This window comes from Somniosus microcephalus, unplaced genomic scaffold (assembly GCF_052327205.1).
Source record: "Somniosus microcephalus isolate GS21.2 unplaced genomic scaffold, FLI_Smic_1.0 unresolved_chr7, whole genome shotgun sequence".
Classification (NCBI taxonomy): Eukaryota; Metazoa; Chordata; class Chondrichthyes; order Squaliformes; family Somniosidae; genus Somniosus; species Somniosus microcephalus.
The window spans coordinates 10,221,342-10,239,341 of NW_028225185.1; the positions used below are offsets into that span (position 1 = coordinate 10,221,342).

Below are 18,000 nucleotides of genomic sequence, written 5' to 3' on the forward strand. Positions count from 1 at the left end.
GTCTAATTCTGTTAGATTCAGGAGATGGTTCTGTGATAGTAGATTGGCGGTTGGGATCAGATCAGCCATGATCTTATTGAATGGCGGAGCAGGCTCGAGGGGCCGATTGGCCTACTCCTGCTCCTATTTCTTAATGTTCTTATGTTCGTATGGGTTACAGTCTCCACAAGCTTCTTGGTTGTCTTCACTTGTTCATCCAGATATCGGGTCTCCAGGAATTCACACAGATGAGGGTCGGCGCTCCCAGTGGAGGGTTGTGCAGATCCGGCAGACTTTGGTTGACACTCTTCTCCATCGCCGAACGGAGCCTCCCACTCTCCCGACCGAACAATTGGACTGTAAAAAAGCTTAGAAAACCCTAGATTAATATTTAAGACTTATCAAATTTAATTAAAATCACCCCGGCCTGGGTGACGATGCACTCCAGTCCCCGCGGCGCCCACCGGTCTCGGAAGGCCTCGAGCGTGCCGGCGGGCACCGCGTGCTCCATCTCCAGGGCCACCCGGGCGCGAACATAGCCGCGGAAGAGAGGCAGGGCAATGGGGCCGAACGACCCCCTCGACCGCCCGCCCCGCTGCCTGGACCTGTTAATGGCCACTTTGGCCAGGCCCAGGAGCAGTCCTACGAGGAGGTCCGCCCGACCCTGCCCGCTCCCCTCTGCACCGGGTGACCGAAGATCAGGAGCATGGGGACTGAAGTGCAGCCAAAAATCGAGGAGCAGCCCTCATCAAATAATGGAATAGGGGCTGCAACCTCACACATTCTATATACACACGGCTCTTGCGTTTGGTGCTAACCACTTCTTTATTTATTTTTTTGCAGAACACGCCCTTAAATTTGCACACCTTTCACATTCGTTAAGAGTTGTCAGCAACAGTTACATCCAGAGGTGGCGTCCTGTTTTATTTATTCCACCTCCTTTTTCCAACCATGAGAAATTGGGAGGTTCGGTTCGTCTAGAGCAAGATTAAGGCAGTGAGTCACTGGCAATGAGTGAGAGTTGGAGCCACACCTCAGAGCAGACACCGAACAAGAAAGGATTTCCACAAAGTGTGAAAGGATAGAGGAGAAAAGTGGTCTGATATATTTTAATAAAAGAAAGCTCGACTTTTTCATCTACTTGGGAAACCAGAGAGGAGCTAACAAAAGGTAAGAGGGCAGGGGGTGGAGTGGGTGAGTACGGGGGAAAAAAAGTTCTCCCCAAGTTCTTTTTGAAAAGTTTCTGGACTCCCCAAAAAGTTCTTTCTGTAGCCGGGACTCATCCGACGATTCAATGGGATTGCCGGCTGGAAATCTACCGGTGAAACTTGAATATAAAACCGGCGGTTTGCAAGAGAGAGAGAAATTGAATACTTTTTAAAAAAAGTTGCACTTTTTTTTAAACTTGGAGAATGCGTTTGTGTAACTTCTTCAGACTTGTAATGGGGCAGGATTGTTTTTTCTTTAACACAGAATGCAAGTTGTGAGTTTAAAGTGCTTTTTATTTTAAACGGGAGCTTTGATTTTTTTTTTTAACTTGCTGGTTAGTGCAGACCTTTTTGAGAAGCGGTTCGGAGGGGGGATTTTCCATTTTTATACTGAATACAGTTGTATGGAGGTTTTTCTTAAAACTAGGAAGGCAAATGTTTCACTTCTGCTGGGAGGGGAATAAAGACCTTTGGGTTGTTTTTCCCCCCCAATTTCATGGCAAACCTTTCACCTAATAAGAGGTTGATTCAGTATGGACTCAAGCAAAGACTGACCCTATAAACTGGAGTTAATCATACACAATGGTTGGTTCTATCAGGCGCTGGTTGAGTAATAGGCCTGTGTGTGGGGCTTGCTAAATTATAACATTTCCTTCCCTTCTCCCTTGCAAAACCTTCTTGTCTGTGTAGTTTATTGATTCTCCCCTCGCTGGTCACTTCGCAACTCCAGAACTTGCCCTTCCTCCCCGCTTGCCACCTTCAACATTTCCTACTCTTTCCCATGACTTTAGGAAAAAAAACGCACTCTGGACTCTCTCCCGATCATCTACCGTCAAGGTGGCCGTTCCCCTCGCCTACTTTTTAAAATTTGTTTATGGGATGTGGGCGTCGCTGGCAAGGCCGGCATTTATTGCCCATCCCTAGTTGCCCCTTGAGAAGGTGGTGGTGAGCCGCCTTCTTGAACAGCTGCAGTCCCGTGCGGTGAAGGTGCTCCCACAGTGCTGTTGGGGAGGGAGTTCCATGATCTTGACCCAGCGACGATGAAGGAACGGCTGATATATTTGCAAGTCGGGACGGTGTGTGTGACTTGGAGGGGAACTTGGAGGTGGTGGTGTTCCCATGCGCCTGCTGCCCTTGTCCTTCTAGGTGGAAGAGGTGGCGGGTTTGGGAGGTGCCGTTGAAGAAGCTTTGGCGAGTTGCTGCAGTGCATCTTGTAGATGGTCGACACTGCAGCCACGGTACGCCGGTGGTGGAAGGAGTGAATGTTTAAGGTGGTGGATGGGGTGCCGATCAAACGGGCTGCTTTGTCCTGGATGGTGTCGAGCTTCTCGAATGTTGTTGGAGCTGCACTCAACAAGCGGAGAGTATTCCACCACACTCCCGACTTGTACCTTGTAGATGGTGGAAAGGCTTTGGGGAGTCAGGAGGTGAGACACTCGCTGCAGAATTCCCAGCCTCTGACCTGCTCTTGTTGCCATTTATGTGACTTCCTACCTTACAACAGTGACCACACTTCAGAAGGTCCTTCATTGGCTGTAAAGCGCGTTGGGACGTCCTGAGGTGGTGAAAGGAAAGAAAGACTTGCATTTCTATAGCGCCTTTCACAACCTCGGGACATGAAGCCAATGAAGTATTTTCTGTAATGTGGGACTATATAAAATGCAAGATCTTTCTTTCCTGATACGAACAGGTCCACTTTTTTTTCACTATGCGCCTTGGAAGCCCTTCAACTCGATTTCTTGAGCGGATTTCTCACCTTTTTAAAAAACCCCCCCTACAAATGAGAATTATTTTTGTCCGAGAATTCTGTGCTTTGTCGTCCTTGTGCATGTGGTTTGCGAGGAAAGTGTTGACCGGGTCACTTTCTTATCCTTTTAAACTGCAAGGTGGCAATTCTTAATATCGCATCTCCTGACGCGATGGTTGTTAATCATTAACATCAGGTACCTCGCCTTCAAATGGAAAAATTTACATTTCTCCAGTGCCTTTCACCACCTCGGGACATTCCCGAAGCGCTTTACAGCCAATGAAGTACTTTTTTTTTTGGAAGTTTAGTCGCTGTTGTAATGTAGGAAACTCGGCAGCCAATTTGCGCACAGCAAGCTCCCGCAAACAGCAGTGTGACTGCAGGAAGATATCAATGGACTGGTCAGGTGGGCAGAACAGTGGCAAATGGAATTCAATCCGGAGAGGTGTGAGGTAATGCATTTGGGGAGGGCTAACAAGGCAAGGGAATACCCATTAAATGGTAGGACGCTGAGAAGTGCAGAGGATCCAAGGGACCTTGGCGTGCATGTCCACAGATCCCTGAAGGTAGCAGGCCAGGTAGATAAGGTGGTTAAGAAGGCCTACGGAATACTTGTATTCTGTGCCTCGGCTAATAAAGGCAAGAGCAGGGAGGTTATGCTTAAACTGTACAGAACGCTGGTTAGGCCACAGCTCAAGTACTGCATACAGTTCTGGTCACCACATTACAGGAAGGATGTGATCGCACTAGAGAAGTACAGAGGAGATTTACCAGGATGTTGCCAGGACTGGAGGATTTTAACGATGAGGAAAGATTGGATCGGCTGGGGTTGTTTTCTTTGGAACAGAGGAGGCTGAGGGGAGATTTAATTGAGGTGTATAAAATTATGAGGGGCCTGGATAGAGTGGAGAGGAAGGACCGATTTCCCTTGGCAGAGAGGTCAATAACCAGGGGGCAGAGATTGAAAGTAATTGGGAGAAGGATTAGAGGGGAGTTAAGGTGAACTTTTTTCACCCAGACGGTTGTCGGGGGTCTGGAACTCACTGCCTGAAAGGGTGGTCGAGGCAGGAACCCTCATCACTTTTAAAAAGTACTTGGATGTGCCCTTGAAGTGCCGTAACCTACAGGGCTACAGACCAAGAGCTGGAAAGTGGGATTAGGCCGGATGGCTTTGTTGGCTGCCGCGGACGTGATGGGCCGAAATGGCCTCCATCCGTGCTGTAAAATTTCTGTGACAATGACCAGATCATTTTTTTATGTTGACTGAGGGATAAATATTGGCCCCAGGACACCGGGGGAGACCCCCCCGCCACTCTTCTTCGAAACAGCGGCCGTGGGATCTTTTACATCCACCTGAGAGGGCAGGTGGGGGGCCTCTGTTTAAGGTCTCCTCCGAAAGACCAGGCAGCGTTCCCTCAGTACTGCGCTGGGGGTGTCAGCCTAGATCTTTGACACAGCCTTCCCAGAGCCACTGGTTTTATGGTGGGTGAATCAGTCAGGTTCTTGGGATTTTGGGGATTGAATGGATTTTTTTTGTGGGAGCAAGCACTGGCAGCGTTTTTTGGAAGAGCTGAAGACTGCTCGCTCTCCCTTGCGCTCGCTCTCCCTTGCGCTCGCTCTCCCTTGCGCTCGCTCGCTCGCTCTTGCGCGCGCTCGCTCTTGCGCTCGCTCTCACTCTCAATTGCTTGCTCTGGTTTCCATGTTGTTGCTCACTTTGAGTACACTGCTGCAGTGAGGGTGTTGGTGGTTGCTTGTATCTACAGGTATGGTAATATTCCACACTTTGGGCCAGGGCGTTTTGCTGGTGGTGGGGCGAGTCTTCAGCCATTGCGTGTTGTCAAAGAATCTCTCGGCACAGCTGGAGGCCATTCGGCCCACTGCGCCTGTGCCGGCTCTTTGAAAGAGCTCTCCAATTAGTCCCACGGCCCTGCAAATTTTTCCACTTCACGTACTTATCCAATTCTCCTTTTTGAAAGTTATTATTTGAATCTGCTTCCGCTCTTTCAGGCAGCGCATTCCAGATCTCAACAACTCACTGTTTGTAAGAGAAAAGCATGGTCAACTCCCCAGTTATCTTAAATCTGTGTCCTCTGGTTACCAACCCTCATATCTGTTCCGACACTCTAGACTTCTCTTCTAAGAACACCAGAATCAGGAGCAGGAGTCGGCCATTCGGCCCCTTGAGCCTGCTCCGCCATTCAATAAGATCACGGCTGATCATCGACCTCAACTCCTCTTTCCCACCCGATCCCCATATCCCTCGATTCCCCGAGAGTTCAAAAATCCATCGATCTCAGTCTTGAATATACTCAACGACTGAGCATCCACAGCCCTCTGGGGCAGAGAATTCCAAAGATTCACCACCCGCTGAGTGAAGAAATTCCTCCTCATCTCAGTCCTCAATGGCCGACCCCTTATCCTGAGACTGTGACCCCTGGTTCTAGACTCTCCAGCCAGGGGGAAACAGCCTCTCGGCATCTACCCTGTCAATCCCCCTCAGAATCTTATAGCACGGTGGACCAGGTGATCTCGTTGAAACATCTATCTCTTCCTTAAAACCTACCCCTTCAAGCTTGCCTTCAGTCACTTTCCCTGCTCCTTCTCCTCCTCCCACTGTCTTTTACTCTTCCACCCACCCAAACCCGGGCCCTTTTTATGACTGTTTTGCTACATGTGGTTATCTGCCTCTTTATTTATTTTTTATTAGTTTATGGGATGTGGGCGTCGCTGGCAACGCCAGCATTTATTGCCCATCCCTAGTTGCCCCTTGAGAAGGTGGTGGTGAGCCGCCGCCTTGAACCGCTGCAGTCCCATGTGGTGAAGGTGCTCCCACAGTGCTGTTAGGGAGGGAGTTCCAGGATTTTGACCCAACGACGATGAAGGAACGGCCGATATATTTCCAAGTCGGGATGGCGTGTGTGACTCGGAGGGGAACTTGGAGGTGGCGGTGTTCCCGCGCGCCTGCTGCCCTTGTCCTTCTAGGTGGTAGAGGTCGCAGGTTTGGGAGGTGCTGCCGAAGAAGCCTTGGCGAGTTGCTGCAGTGCATCTTGTAGATGGTGCACACTGCAGCCACGGTGCGCCGGTGGTGGAGGGAGTGAATGTTTAAGGCGGTGGAAGGGGTGCCAATCAAGCAGGCTGCTTTGTCCTGGATGGTGTCGAGCTTCCTGAGTGTTGTTGGAGCTGCACTCATCCAGGCAAGTGGAGAGTATTCCATCACACTCCTGACTTGTGCCTTGTAGGCGGTGGAAAGGCTTTGGGGAGTCGGGCGGTGAGACAGTTTAGTTGGGTCGGCAGGCCGCCCTCCCCAATCGGCGGTGCCACTGTGTTGGCTCATGCTTCGTGCGGTGTTGGGACAAGGTGTGCCGATCCCCCTCATCAGTCTGTCCCCCCACCTCTCCACGCACTGTGTGGTGCCTCCCATCAGTGTTTCCTCCCTAATCTTGTAATTAGGACTTTGTAATTCCAGTTTCAGTCCTGGTCTGTGAGTGCCATCACAGGCCAATAATATGGAGCCCAGAGGCAGTCAGCATCTGCTCTTGGGGTTGGTCCTGCCACAATAATGGGCATGCGAAAAAGAAAGACTTGCGTTTCTCCAGCGCTAGTCACGACCACCGGACGTCCCAAAGCGTTTCATGGCCAACCAAGTACTTTTTTTTGAAGTGTGGTCCACTGTTGTAATGTTGCAAACATAGAAGATAGGAGCAGGAGTCGGCCATTCGGCCCCTCGAGTCTGTTCCGCCATTCAATGAGATCATGGTTGATCATCCAAACCCAGTACCCTGACCCTGCCTTCTCCCCCTATCCCTTGATCCCCTTAGCCTTAAGAAATATATCTAACTCCTTCTTCAAACACGGCAGACAACTTGCGCACAGGACGGGATAAAACCACGCAGTAAACTGACAACTGTGTGTTTTTAAAAAATAAAATCCGACTATTTTTGGGGGAAGAAAAAACCCAACCCCCGTAAATCTGGGCTCGGTGCCTTCGCGATGATCGTAAAGTCTTTGAGCTTTGTTCCGGACATTTATGATGTCTGAACCCTCGATTAGATTCCAAAGTTACTGCAATTCGCTCCCGGCGAGCCGTTGTTGTTCTACATATAAATAGGGTTGAACTTGTCAACTCTACTGGGATGTTTTCCCGGAGATTTCATCCCGTGACCTCCCGCCGTTGGCCACCCGACACGGCCACCCGGCACATCCACCCTGGCAGCACCCCGCCTTTCCCACCGCCAAATCTGATCACGAACAGCTACTTCGCTGGCAACTGGATGATTCAGTCAAACCCCCGAACCCCTCCATCAGATTCCAGCCTGTAACTCACTCCCGGGTATCCGTTATTCTATATATAAACCCAGCGAACCTCTCGATTAGATTCCAGCCTGTAACTCACTCCCGGGTATCCGTTATTCTATATATAAACCCCCCGAACCCCTCGATTAGATTCCAGCCTGTAACTCACTCCCGGGTATCCGTTATTCTATATATAAACCCCCCGAACCCCTCGATTAGATTCCAGCCTGTAACTCACTCCCGGGTATCCGTTATTCTATATATAAACCCCCCGAACCCCTCGATTAGATTCCAGCCTGTAACTCACTCCCGGGTATCCGTTATTCTATATATAAACCCCCCGAACCCCTCGATTAGATTCCAGCCTGTAACTCACTCCCAGGTATCCGTTATTCTGTATATAAACCCCCCCGAACCCCTCGATTAGATTCCAGCCTGTAACTCACTCCCGGGTATCCGTTATTCTATATATAAACCCCCCGAACCCCTCGATTAGATTCCAGCCTGTAACTCACTCCCGGGTATCCGTTATTCTATATATAAACCCCCCGAACCCCTCGATTAGATTCCAGCCTGTAACTCACTCCCGGGTATCCGTTATTCTATATATAAACCCCCCGAACCCCTCGATTAGATTCCAGCCTGTAACTCACTCCCGGGTATCCGTTATTCTATATATAAACCCCCCGAACCCCTCGATTAGATTCCAGCCTGTAACTCACTCCCGGGTATCTGTTATTCTATATATAAACCCCCCGAACCCCTCGATTAGATTCCAGCCTGTAACTCACTCCCGGGTATCTGTTATTCTATATATAAACCCCCCCGAACCCCTCGATTAGATTCCAGCCTGTAACTCACACCCAGGTATCCGTTATTCTATATATAAACCCCCCCGAACCCCTCGATTAGATTCCAGCCTGTAACTCACACCCAGGTATCCGTTGACAAAGGAAATTCCAACACTCATTTGGCTTGTAAAGCACGCCCCCGCTGTGTGTTAGAACATCACCACCTCAGACCCTACCCACTCCTCTGTGGTTTTCCTCCAGCTTCCATTGGGCATAATACTTGGGGGAAAACAAGGAAAAGAAAACACAATAGTTAACTGAGTTGTGTTGTTGAGCCTCAAACTACCAAAGTCCTGGATTTGGCCCTGGTTGATAAATTAATCGGGGGGAGGGGTAATACACTGCCTCAGTGTCCTTGGGATAGGGAGGGGGGTGGGTGGGGGAAGTCAACCAGGGTACCTGCTCCTGATCCCTAATAAAATGCATTTTTGCACGTCCGACTTGAGGACAGGACTGGGCTCGAGTGTGATGCCACAGGTCGTCGAATAGTTTCCCCGAAGTTTGCAGTGTGGGTTTGTGCAGAGAATGGCCAATTGGGCAAAGAGTTGATGGAGGCTGGGTACCCTCAGCAAGAGACCGCCTCTTCCAGAGACACCGGCCCCCCTCCCCCACCCCACCCTTAAGCCAGGGACTCGGGTGAGACAGGCTACCGAACATGTGCGGCCCGCGGACCAGTGAGTTGGCAGTGCTGGGACAGCCGGTTAATTCGGAGCGAGACTGGCAGAGTAATGAACAGGCGATCATACAGGGCCCTGGTGAGAGCACCCCTGGAGTATTGTGTACCAATTTGGTCTCCTTACCTAAGGAAAGATATACTTGCCATAGAGGGAGTGCAACGAAGGTTCACCAGACTGGTTCCTGGGATGGGGGGATTGTCCTATGAGGAGAGATTGAGTAGACTAGGCCTATATTCTCTAGAGTTTAGAAGAATGAGAGGTGATCTCATTGAGACATACAAAATTCTTACAGGGCTTGACAGGGTAGATGCAGGGAGGATGTTTCCCCTGGCTGGGGAGTCTAGAACCAGGGGTAACAGACTCAGAATAAGGGGTCGGCCATTTAGGACTGAGATGAGGAGAAATTTCTTCACTCAGAGGGTGGTGAATCTTTGGAATTCTCTACCCCAGAGGGCTGTGGAGGCTCAGTCGTTGAGTATATTCAGGATAGATTTTTGAATATTAAGGGAATCAAGGGATATGGGGATAGCACGGGAAAGTGGAGTTGAGGAATCTTGTTGTGCGCAAATTGGCTGCTGCGTTTTCCTACATTACCACAGTGACTACGCTTCAAAAAAAGTACTTCATTGGCTGTAAAGCGCTTTGGGACGTCCCGAGGCTATGAAAGGCATTTTCTTTCTTTCTTCGTCTTCGAAGCATCTCGGGGCACTTTCCACACTCTATGTAAATGCAAGTTGTGTGTGGGCACCAGGTGTGGGTGTGGGAGCAGGATCCGGCTTGACTGAGAGGCAACACCTATGGGGTGGGGGCAAGAGGAGAAATGATGTAAAGAACACACGAACTTGCATTTGCATAGCGCCTTTCACCACCTCAGGATGTCCCAAAGTGCTTTACAGCCAATGAAGTACTTTTTTTGAAGTGTGGTCACTGTTGTAATGTGGGAAACACGGCAGCCAATTTGGGCACAGCAAGCTCCCACAAACAGCAATGTGATAATGACCGGATCATCTGTTTTTAGTGATGTTGGTTGAGGGATAAATATTGGCCCCAGGACACCGGGGAGAACTCCCCCCTGCTCTTCTTCCAATAGTGGCCGTGGGATCTTTTACATCCACCTGAGAGGGCAGACGGGGCCTCGGTTTAACATCTCTTCCTCCCCTTCCCCACAGCTGGAAAAACCCAGCAGGCCTTGGCGGCAGCAAGTTCCTGGTCTGTGTCACTCGGCACCACGCTGGGCAGTGAATCCAGCCACCGACCGAGCCGAGGGAGGATGGAACTCGAGGGGGAGAAATTCGGTATCGCCCCGTTTGGGGCGCGATTATCGTCCGAGCGCAAAGTTTAGCGCCTGGCACTAATTATCGCCTCCGACGGCAAACTTGGCTTCTATCGCCCCTGGAGGTGATTGGAGCGCTAAATCAGGCGCTACACACCTCAAGGCACTAATGCCGAGGAGCGAGGCGCTACCTCAGAGCGCTGGTGAAGCTCATGTGATGTCAGTCAGCGATGGAACACAGACACACTGGCGCCGGCCAGTTCTTAAAGGGGAGGGTCGATCTTGCTCCCCATCCACACCCTGCTCAATGCAGCCTTGAATCGTGGCCTGGAGAGACCTGTACATCAAATCTGCTGGAAAGAACAATGGAGAGGCCCAGGGAAAGAGCTCAGAGTGCAGCCCCCACAGTCTTCTAAATCGATACAAGGAAGGTCAAATCAAAATGAACCTGCAAAGTGCTGCTCAGTCCCCAAAACTCCTTCACAGCGTTGAATCGCTCCAGAAGTCAGTCTCTCTCTCTCTCTCTCTCTCTCTCTCTCTCTCAGAATGCGCGGTGCAAAAATGTCGCCGGCAGGAAGCGGCCGCCTTTAAATAGCGCTCCCCCAGTCCCTTTCCGACTGCAAAACGCTCCCCTCAACCTGTCGTTGCTAGCGGCAGGCGGGAAGGCAGGGGGCGCCACTCAATATCCGGTCCGGGGCGCTGCGCGCTCGACTGGCGTCACGATCTGCCGCCGCAGGGGATCGTGGCGGTAGTGTTTAGTGCCGCCGCAAAATGTCTGGTCAATTTCGCGGGCGGCGCAAACATCGCCGCGCCCGGGCGCCAGTTGCTTTGCGCGCCATTAACGCCCTCAAGTGTTTTAACTTGTTGCGATCCCAGCAAAGCCGCTGTGCCCGCCCCAGGACTTGCTCCCTCTGGGTTACGGTGTTACCAGGTTTCCGTCTCTTGGATTGAGTCACAGAACAAACCGGTCGGACTGCTTTTTGTTTGAGCGTTGAGTCCCAAGACGTCCGTGGCGAGTGAGGAGAATTTCTCTTCCTGCTCCACCTCAATCTCCTCCGCCTCCTCCTCCCTGGCGCATGATCATCAGCAGGAGTTGGGACCGGGGGTGGGGTGGGTGGGGTGGGTGGGGGTTAGGGAGAGAGGCAATTGGCATCTTCCAAGACTTCAGGATGTCCCGAGTTTTAATTTTTTACTGTCAATTAATTACTTTTGGCACAACAACTTGTATTTATATAGCGCCTTTAACGTAGTAAAACGTCCCAAGGTGCTTCACAGGAGTACTTTAAGAGAAAAAATTTGACACTGAGCCACATAAGGGGAAATTAGGGCAGTTGACCAAAAGCTGGGCCAAAGAGGTCGGTTTTAAGGAGCGTCTTAAAGGAGGAGGGAGAGGCGGAGAGGTTTAGGGAGGGAGGGAATTCCAGAGCTCGGGGCCCAGGCGGCTGAAGGCACGGCCGCCAATGGTGGAGCAATTAAAATCGGGATGCTCAAGAGGGCAGAATTAGAGGAGTGCAGAGATCTCGGAGGGTCGTAGGGCTGGAGGAGGTTACAGAGATGGGGAGGGGTGTAGGGGCTGGAGGAGGTTACAGAGATAGGGAGGGGTGTAGGGCTGGAGGAGGTTACAGAGATAGGGAGGGGTGTAGGGGCTGGAGGAGGTTACAGCGATAGGGAGGGGTGTAGGGCTGGAGGAGGTTACAGAGATAGGGAGGGGTGTAGGGGCTGGAGGAGGTTAGAGATGGGGAGGGGTGTAGGGGCTGGAGGAGGTTACAGAGATAGGGAGGGGTGTAGGGCTGGAGGGGGTTACAGAGATGGGGAGGGGTGTAGGGGCTGGAGTGGGTTACAGAGATAGGGAGGGGTGTAGGGGCTGGAGGAGGTTACAGAGATAGGGAGGGGTGTAGGGGCTGGAGGAGGTTACAGAGATAGGGAGGGGTGTAGGGCTGGAGGGGGTTACAGAGATGGGGAGGGGTGTAGGGGCTGGAGTGGGTTACAGAGATAGGGAGGGGTGTAGGGCTGGAGGGGGTTACAGAGATAGGGAGGGGTGTAGGGGCTGGAGGGGGTTACAGAGATAGGGAGGGGGGCGAGGGCCATGGAGGGATTTGAACACAAGGATGGAGAATTTTGAAATCGAGGCGCTGCTTAACCGCGAGCCAGAGTAGGTCAGCGAGCACAGCGGGGAGACGGGCAAACAACAGGAAATGCTGGAAATACTCAACAGGTCGGGCGAGAAACCGTGTTAACGTTTCAGGTCGCTGACCCTCGGCCAGATCTCCCCACGGATGCTGCCTGGCTGGCTGAGCGTTTCCAGCATTTTCCGTTTTTATTTCCGATTTCCAGCATCCGCAGTATTCTGCTTAAGTACTTTTGACATGTAGTGACTCCCGGGTTCCTGGCCAACATATATTCCTCAACCAACACCACAAAAAAAACCCCCAGATTATCTGATCACTTGTGTCGTTGCTGTGTGCGGGAGCTTGCTGTGCGCAAATTGGCTGCCGCGTTTCCTACATTGCAACAGCGGCCACACTTCAAAGAAAGTACTTCGTTGGCTGTAAAGTGCTTTAGGACGTCCCGGTCGTGCCTTCGACCATCGAGGCCCCCAAGCTCCGGAATTCCCTCCTTCAACCTCTCCGCCTCTTTTCAAGAATCTCCTTTTAAAAACCGACCTCTTTGACCAAGCTTTCGGTCACCGGTCCTAAAAGTCTCCTGGTGTGGCTCGGTGTCGAATTTTGTTTGATATTCGCTCCCGTGAAGCGCCTCGGGAGGTTTCACGAGGCTAAAGGCGTCAAAGGAGTGCGGGAAAGGCGGATCGAGGCGAGAGCGGACCCCATTGTGATGGCGCCGATGAAGATGGCTGCCGTCCTTGCGGGCTCCGTGCGTACCAGGCAGCCAAGTGTCCTTTGCTGCTTGGTGCGCTCGGCTCGTTAAGGAAAAAGCATTTCACTGACTGGATTTCACTTGTTGTATTTGGTTATATGTGACAAATGAAATTGAGTTGAATTCTTAGATGCAAGTTGTTGTTGATGTGAGGATTGGGAAGCTCAAAACGAGGGAAAATCCCCTTTTGGGTGTGTGGGTCTTAGTCATAGAGTCATCGAGTTATACAGCACGGATAGAGGCCCTTCGGCCCATCGTGTCCGTGCCGGCCATCAAGCCCTGCCTAATCTAATCCCATATTCCAGCATTTGGTCCGTAGCCTTGTATGCTATGGCGTTTCAAGTGCTCATCCAAATGCTTCTTAAATGTTGTGAGGGTTCCTGCCTCCACAACCCTTTCAGGCAGTGAGTTCCAGACTCCAACCACCCTCTGGGTGAAAAAGTTCTTTCTCAAATCCCCTCTAAACCTCCCGCCCTTTACCTTGAATCTATGCCCCCTAGTTATTGACCCTTCTACTAAGGGAGAAAGCTCCTCAGTATCCATCCTATCTATGCCCCTCATAATTTTGTACACCTCAATCATGTCCCCCCTCAGCCTCCTCTGCTCCAAGGAAAACAAACCCAATCTGCCCAGTCTCTCTTCATAGCTGAAGCGCTCCAGCCCAGGTAACATCCTGGTGAATCTCCTCTGCACCCTCTCCAAAGCGATCACATCCTTCCTGTAGTGTGGCGACCAGAACTGCACACAGTATTCCAGCTGTGGCCTAACTAGCATTTTGTACAGCTCTATCATAACCTCCTTGCTCTTATATTCTATGCCTCGGCTAATGAAGGCAAGTATCCCATATGCCTTTTTTACCACCTTATCCACCTGTTCCGCCGCCTTCAGGGATCTGTGTACTTGCACACCCAGATCCCTCTGACCCTCTGTCTTGCCTAGGGTCTTACCATTCATTGTGTATTCCCTTGCCTTGTTAGTCCCCCCAAAGTGCATCACCTCGCACTTTTCCGGGTTAAATTCCATTTGCCACTGCTCCGCCCACCTATATCGTCCTGCAGACTGAGGCTACCCACCTCGCTATTTACCACCCTACCAATTTTTGTATCATCCGCGAACTTACTGATCATACCTTTTACATTCATATCCAAGTCATTAATGGAGACCTGCTTGTCGGTTTTGAAAAGCCTGAACTAGGCCGCACTTTGAGCACCTTGTAAAATCTGACTCTAATCCACATCAGCCGCCTCTTCCCCAGTAGGAAGCTGGGCGACTTAACAAACTTCAAGAGTGTGTGAAGCCAGACAAGGCTGTGTTGATCTGGACACCCAGCTCGCTGAGTCCTCTTCCTGTTGTTTGCTCTCCTGTCTCGGCGAGGTGAGGAGGTCACCGTGTGTTTTCCAGAACAAGATCTTTAATGTCGTGCGGTGGAGGAAGCCGGAGGAAATTATTACGCAGGTCATGCCTGGGCCAAGTGCGTGTCGGCCGGCAGTTTGACGGTGGCTCTGTTGGTAGCTGTCTCGCCTCGGCGTCAGAGGGTCGCGGGTTTGAGCCCACGCTCCAGCAGTTTGAGCGTATAATCCAGGCTGACACTTCCCAGTGCCAATGCTGAGGGAGTGTCGGAGGGGCGATACTGAGGGAGCGCCGTACTGAGGGAGCGCCGCACTGTCGGAGGGGCGGTACTGAGGGAGCGCCGCACTGTCGGAGGGGCGGTACTGAGGGAGCGCCGCACTGTCGGAGGGGCGGTACTGAGGGAGCGCCGCACTGTCGGAGGGGCGGTACTGAGGGAGTGCCGCACTGTCAGAGGGGCGGTACTGAGGGAGCGCCGCACTGTCTGGAGGGGCAGTATTTATCTCTCAACCAGCATCACTTACAAAAAAATAATGATCTGGTCATTATCACAGTACTGTTTGTGGGATCTTGCTGTGCACAAATTGCCTGCTGTGTTTCCTATGTCACAACAGTGACTACACTGCAAAAGTACGTAATGTCGGAGGGGCGATACTGAGGGAGCGCCGCACTGTCGGAGGGGCGATACTGAGGGAGCGCCGCACTGTCGGAGGGGCGGTACTGAGGGAGCGCCGCACTGTCGGAGGGGCGGTACTGAGGGAGCGCCGCACTGTCGGAGGGGCGGGTACTGAGGGAGCGCCGCACTGTCGGAGGGGCGGTACTGAGGGAGTGTCGGAGGGGCGGTACTGAGGGAGCGCCGCACTGTCGGAGGGGCGGTACTGAGGGAGCGCCGCACTGTCTGGAGGGGCGGTACTGAGGGAGCGCCGCACTGTCGGGAGGGGCAGTATTTTGAAGAAGAGCAGGGGGAGTGCTCCTTGGTGTCCTGGGGCCAATATTTATCTCTCAACCAGCATCACTTACAAAAAAATAATGATCTGGTCATTATCACAGTACTGTTTGTGGGATCTTGCTGTGCACAAATTGCCTGCTGTGTTTCCTATGTCACAACAGTGACTACACTGCAAAAGTACGTAATGGTTGTAAAGCACTTTGGGACATCCTTGAGTTGTGAAAGGCACAACCGAAATGGAAGTCTTTCCTTCAGGCTGTTGGACTGTGGCGGCATCACAGCTAAGCCCAGTCCTGTCTTCGCCCCATATACGTATACACATGTGCTCTTTATTTTCCACAGGGGGTTGCGGTGTGGCTCGGGCAGGGATCCTGGCTGATTTTCCTCCTCCTTATCTCCGTCACTGACATCCCAAAGCGCTTTACAGCCAATGAAGTACTTTTGAAGTGTAGTCACTGTTGTAATGTGGGAAATGCGGCAGCCTCTTTGCGCACAGCAAGCTCCCGCAAACGGCGATGTGGTAATGACCAGGTCATCTGTCTTAATGATGTTGGTTGAGGGATAAATATTGGCCCCAGGGAGAACACCCCTTGCTCTTTTTCGAAACACTAGCCGTGGGATCTTTTACGTTCACCTGAGGGGGCAGATGAGACCTCAGTTTAATGTTTCATCCGAAAGACGGCCCCTCCGACAGTGCGGCGCTCCCTCGGTACCGCCCCCTCCGACAGTGCGGCGCTCCCTCGGTACCGCCCCCTCCGACAGTGCGGCGCTCCCTCGGTACCGCCCCCTCCGACAGTGCGGCGCTCCCTCGGTACCGCCCCCTCCGACAGTGCGGCGCTCCCTCGGTACCGGCACTGGGAGTGTCAGCCTAGATTTTTGTGCTCAAGTCTCCGGAGTGGGGCTTGAACTCACAACCTCCTGACTCGGAGACGAGAGAGAGTGCTGCCCACTGAGCCACTGCTGATCGCGGGCTGGGGAGGGGCCCTATAATTATCCTCAGTGACCCTGGGGTGAAGGGAGGGGGATCGGCAAGGGTCCCGATGCCTGATCGTTTTTCCAGTGACCCTTTCTGGGAAACGTACACGGGAATCTGCCAAGATCAGCCCTGGGCTTCCCTGCAATGCCCCACATGGTTAATCGGACAGCTGACTGGCCTCTGGTGTGAAGGATTGCCAATCATTGGGTGTTGGAAGGCGAAACGCACCCCAGCGGGGATTAGCCTCTTTGGGGCGGGGAGGGATTGGGTGTGGGGAGTTGAAAGAGAAAACTGGAGGGAAAAGAAATCCATCCCATGCCGGAAAATCGAACGAACAAAGGTTTATTTTATTTTGTGGCTTGGAGGGTCCCTTTGTGGCAATTTGACTTAAACGTGGTCGCTTGACCTACTTTATAAAAAAAAAAGAGATTGCTTTTCCTTTACCCACCCCTTGCGAGTCGGAGCAGGGACGCAGCCTGCTCGAAGGCGCATGGGTTAAACTGGCAGTCGGTGTGTCATCGGATGTCTTAACAGGTCTGTGCTGATCTCCTGCGGGTGTCTGATCGGGCCTCGTGATGTTTTCTCACAGACGTGTCGCACCCTGTTCCTTAATCTTGACAGGCTGAACGAGCCTGCCGCTGGCTTCTGCTGTGTAGCTGCACTGCTGCTGCTCGATAGTTCAGGGCAGAGAACTCCGAGGTAAAAGCCCGTTGGGAATCTCGCGGCCCATTCCCTTCAACACCTTGTCCCCCTCGACCCTCGCTCCTTCCCTTTGTTGCCACCACACCCCAAAAATCTGGGAGTCAGATATCAAATTGCTTTGGCGAATGTCTGGGAATGTTGCGTTCAACCGGATTATTATGCCGGGGAGGGAGGGAGGGGTGGAAAATCTGCTGAAATCCACTGACTTGGCCAAAGAACTAAAGGGGAAATGAGGAGAAATTTTTTCACGCACAGAGGGTTGTTCAGATGTGGAACGCACTCCCTGAAAGGCTGGTGGAAGCGGATTCAATACTTTCAAAAGGCAATTAGGACATGTACTAGAAGAAGGTTCATTTGCAGGGCTGTGGGGAAAGAGCAGGGGGAGGGGGGAGTGGGACTAATTGGAGAGCTCTTTCAAAGGAGCCGGCACAGGCAATGATGGGCCGAATGGCCTCCTCCTGTGCTGTAGACATCTGCGAACTCAGCTCAGTTTGAACCTGGGGCTTTCTGGGTGTGACACTAGCCGGTGGGTTTAGCGATTTGCGGGGCCATCCCACAATCGTGCTAGCGTTGCCATATCTATGCGAATCTTTCTCGCGAGAGATTGACTTGCATATCAAAACGGGAAGGGGAAATGTGCGGAAATGCAAGTGAGAGAGCCTCTCTTGCCGTCCCCGTTAACGGGCGGTAGGGATTTCAGGTGCTTTTATGTACACGGATGCTTGTTTGGTCGGGGTGGCGGGACAGAGGCGTCTCCGTTACCCTGGCGGGAGAATGGTGAAATTAGGGTGTGCGTGATTCTGCAGTTCGGATGTTGGTCTCTTCCCGCTCCCAATTGGCCGTGTTCATGCAATCATACAGCACAGAAGGGGAGCCGTTCGGCCCATCGTGCCTGCGCCGGCTCCTTTTGAATAGAGCGAGCCGCGCGCAGGATCGGGCGTGGCTGTGACGCCCGCCATGGTCGAATAGTCCGCCGATGCTCGCAGATGAAGACTTGCCGCTTGGATCAGAGGCGCGGCGGGGGGGGGGGGTGGGTGGGAGATTTGTGCTCCCAAGGTGCCAGCACTAGGGGAGAGGAGTGGGTGGAGGGAGAAAGACTGCTCCCATTCTGGGCTGCACTCCAG

At 52.2% G+C, this 18,000-nt stretch overlaps 1 protein-coding gene across 3 annotated transcripts in view; it reads left to right on the forward strand.

Moving 5' to 3' along the window:
• Positions 1-880: 880 nt before the first annotated feature.
• Positions 881-18,000, forward strand: part of LOC147086512 (CDC42 small effector protein 1-B-like) — a 50,217-nt gene continuing 33,097 nt past the window's right edge. The window contains exon 1 of one of the 3 annotated variants that reach the window (XM_085978602.1): positions 881-1,149. The gene's annotated coding sequence lies outside the window, so the exon portion shown is untranslated. Of the gene's footprint in view, positions 1,150-16,562; positions 16,709-16,735; positions 16,874-18,000 lie in introns of those variants that run through there. The other 2 variants (XM_085978604.1, XM_085978603.1) reach the window with 2 other exon arrangements.